Source organism: Diadema antillarum, unplaced genomic scaffold (genome assembly GCF_040938485.1).
Source record: "Diadema antillarum isolate AM-2024a unplaced genomic scaffold, OU_Dant_1.0 seq00000735_RagTag, whole genome shotgun sequence".
NCBI classification, from domain to species: domain Eukaryota; kingdom Metazoa; phylum Echinodermata; class Echinoidea; order Diadematoida; family Diadematidae; genus Diadema; species Diadema antillarum.
The window spans coordinates 1,506,513-1,510,966 of NW_027271635.1; positions in this window are offsets into that span (position 1 = coordinate 1,506,513).

Genomic DNA, 4,454 nt, shown 5'->3' on the forward strand with positions numbered 1-4,454 from the left:
ATTATCTCTTTTCACTTTGTTGACATTTGATGTCCAGATATGATGACATTCTGTTAGTTGGAGACAAACTATTACAAAGTGGCAGTAAATCCAACATGATTGTTGTCCAATCTGGTTTGGGAGAATTTATATTCTGTGCAGTGGAATTTCAACCTGTCTCTTAAATGATTCTCGAACTCTCCAGATGCTGTTTATGAGATCAACAAGTTGCCCAATGGTTAAAATGGGCAAACTCTTTGTACCGTACATAAATTGTTCTCAAGGAGTTCGTTTGCATAATTTTGAAATAAATAAGTACGTAACACATACTTTTTGTACCTCCTTAAAAGTGAAGTATTTTGTGGCATGGACATTTTTGTGCATTCAGACTCTGTTATGCAAGTGCAAAAATGAATGTGTATTATATACTTTCTTGTATTTCAACATTTCCACATGGATTTTTTTTCATCACTAGGAATCTGTCTAACAGTCAACGGAATACAAACTTGCTTAACACACTCTACTTGGCTGGGCTCAAAAATTCATAATCATGCAAAAATTTTCGATTTTACTGAATGAATTCCTGTTTCCTTGCATAAGAAAATACACCATGGAAAGTCAAAATGAATTTGTTATGTACCCATGGACATAATAATATTATTCATGAGGAGTTCAATGTACACAACATTATACGCTCTGCACTTGGTTTGGGATTTATGTCTGCTTTTTTCATTTTATGGGGGGGGGTACTAGATTGTCTTGATTTTATTTTCATTTTTCCCTTTTTTTTTTAATAACAGAAAGCAATACTGAATATATCATTCATACTGGCCACATATTAGGGTAGTTATAGAAACTAGTGAAATGTCAATTTCACAATAAGTGGAATGCACTTATGACGAATGATGCATCATCCTCAGTCCTATGGATGGACTGGAGTGGAGTCGACAGTTTACAGGTATGAAGGAGAGTGGATAATGTATCTTTCTTTCACACCAGTGCTTGGTCTGTACACATCCGATTGTGTGGTTAATGTCATGTGTGCATGTTCCATGCCATAGTTGAGCACCTGTGCAAATTTCACTGTTTAGGAGTAGTAGGTCAGTTTGGTATGTGGGTTTCATATGTGACATAGGATGATTTGTAAACATTTGCTCTTGAAAAGAGAGGCTATCATGGTTAAGTATACCTCTGATGAAAGATGAACATTGAAATTAAAAATGTCCTTAACAAGAATTTGAAAATGTTCTTATCCTTTTTACATTCCATGCATGTTGTCGCTTGTGTGTGTGTGTGTGTGTGTGTGTGTGACTGGATGAAATTACGAGATAGCTGCACTCTCAAAGCATCCAAACGTTGGAGCATACAATGCATCTTTATACACTTAGTTTGGCTATCAAGGGGGGAAAAATGATAATCTAATGAAAGAAAATTGCCGTCCTGATGACTTCGTAACAACAGGAATCACCCTCACTTAAAAGAAAAAATGTGCAGTTAACTCATTCAATGTATGTCGCTTTCCCTACGGGAAGGATGCCATCTTGTTATTGTTGTACACCTGTACTATGCTTTTCTTATTTTAGCCATACCTAGTGTCCCCCACACCAGGAACATGTACTTTGTACTACAAAGTTCCTCGAGACATGCACGTAAATATGACAGTAGCAACAACAACTACCACATTGTATGGTAATAGAGTCATAAACATCAATACACAAGTGAGTAGTGACACCTTTACATACTGAAGCACAACATCGTGAAATTTCATCTGTCAATTTCTTTAGGCATGGAGAGACTAGGACAGTTGCCGTGTTATTTCAGTTTTGATTAAGGAGCTTTAGATTTGCTGTGCGGACGTATGAGACGACGCTTGCGCTGGACGTTCTCCTCTCTCCCTGCGTCGTGCTGAAAAAATAGCTTTAGATCACGCTGAGACGCAACGTATAGAAAATAAAATGGCGCCCCCATATGATCGGTGCATCAAGTAGCTCTCTACGTCGTGAACTGAGCGGACGTAAAAATAGCCCAGAACGCGTGGTGAAAACTCAGGCGCGCGAGCTATAAATAGATCGCATTTGATACGCGATTCTGCGCATGCCTAGACCAGGTTTGTTTCCCTCTGAACGTCCCCGTCGCGAAAATCTAAAGCTCCCTAATATCAGGGATTCTGCAACGTTTGTTTTTCAAGAATACAATGTAGACCTACGTACACAATTTTTGGTATAATACGGTTTCTTGCAAAAATGTAAACCTTCAAACAAATTCAATATATCATTTAGATGCAAATTACATTCCAGTAGATTGTTGCAATTTCTTTTCCATGACGTTCCACGATGCAGGGGCAGTCACAATAAACATACTGATGCATGATGTAATGGTTTCATACAAAGCGTCTATTAAAACCTCGCTAAATCCGTGATTTCCACTCGAGTGAAGTGGTCATGTCATAATTGACAGGAGCAACCCGTCTTCTGATGACGGGTTGTCACTTTCGACGAAATATTGAAAGTAAATTTGGTTTGCTATCGAGGTGACCTGTCAGCTTTCACGTAATCTGAAGAGATTTTAGAGGGTTTTTTTTTTCTTTTTCTTTTTTGGTGTGTGTGTGTGTGTGTGTGTGTGTGTGTTTGTTTGTTTGTTTGTTTGTTTTTTGTAAATAGGCATATACTTCCACGTGACAGTTTACTATCATCGTAAAATAGAATTACGTCATTTTTTTTTTCTGCTTTGTAAAATAGTTCATGTCACCCGAGGGTTTTTTTTTTTTTTTTTTTTTTTTGGCATTATGATAGTGATGACTTTATTGTGATAAAGGCAACGAAACAACTACTATACAAGGCGGGCGGTTGAGAGAGTGCTGGTGAACTCTACTGTATGGAAATGCTCTGGGACCACGAGGATTGTCCTTTTTTTATGATTACATCATATATATGTATGTATATATATATATATTGAAACAAAGAGATAAACATATAATAAATAGTGAAAACTTTGAGCAAAGAAAAGCCATTTTCTTTGCTGAAAGTTTTCACTATATATATATATATATATATATATATATATATATAAGCTCATATTGCAACCAACCGATTATTCGTTAAGGATATTCTGCTCATTTTTGTGTCTGAGTTTGTAAATTACACATCACGTATAACTGTATAAAGCAGAGAGAGAGAGAGAGAGTATGGGGAGGGGTGGAAGGGAAAAGGGAGATCAATTATCATGGATGGTGGGGACGTTCTCATTTTCCCCCATGGTAAGTTTTGTGTTGATTCTTGTTGTCATTACGGCTTTGAAGCGTCCGCTTATCATAGCCAAATCATTACTGAGAGCTGCTCGTCACTGCATTGTGTACTGCGAAACTAGTCAATATACGCGTCTACAAAGGCGCAACACCATGCCGTTTGTGTGTTACATATAAGCCTATACAGTGCACTCCCGTTATAAAGAAACACGGTTATAACGAAATTCCGGTTATGACGTTGTAAAAATTTGGGCTGCAATGTCATCCACTCTATGTATTTCTATTGTTTCTTTGTTTGGTTATAACAAAATTCCGATACACAAGTGTATAACGAAAAAAAAAAACTGCCGGTCCTGAGGACTTCGTTATAACGGGAGTCCACTGTACAAGATCTGCGCCTGGTGACAGTGAATACGCGAAGATGTTTATTCAATTCCATCGCAATGAACAAAACTACTTAATGGAACTCAATGGAATGAAACCCCAAGAAATATACATGATATATGCGTTTATGGATTGAGTAAATGCGGGTATATGAGCACAGCACATCAGTGATGTTTGAGGGAAATCGAACGTTCCGTTCAAAAAATACGGCTATTCAAAGTTCTGTTGCCGCCATTGCTGGAAAAAAAAGAAAGAAAAAACTCTAACAGCCAATGACATCATGCATGAACAGCGATATTTGAAAAAAAAAAATAACGAGAAGCACGTATCCTCTCCTCATGATAGTATAAAGACCTATATGTATGATCCGCTATCTTCTGAGGTTTTGCTCGAAAAGTGAAATTATAATGTTGAATTCCGTCTTTATGTTTTCTTTATAATTCATTATCGTCCATGACATCATGAAGCTTTATAGTCTTCTTATCTAGCAATGGTGGCACCAAAACTTTAAAAACTCATACATATTGAGCTGATTGTTCTATTTTCTTTGAACTGTTATTATTTCAGTTGTCCTTTAATCCGCATATCGATTATGTTTGGTTTTCCTTCTAAGTCAAGGAAAATACCGGTTTGCTGGTAAAATACATTCGTTACTTAACAAAATCTTGCTTTGTTTTGTCCGAAATCAGCTATAGCTATATCAAGTGAGTTGTGCTTGGAGATATGCGTACTCGAAAATGTTCTCGCAATGATGAAATTCCGTTATCAGTTGCTCGTTATCAAGGGGTTCGTCTGTACAATACAGATTCATACTCTCTTTCTTTCCCTGTTTAAGATTTATGATAAT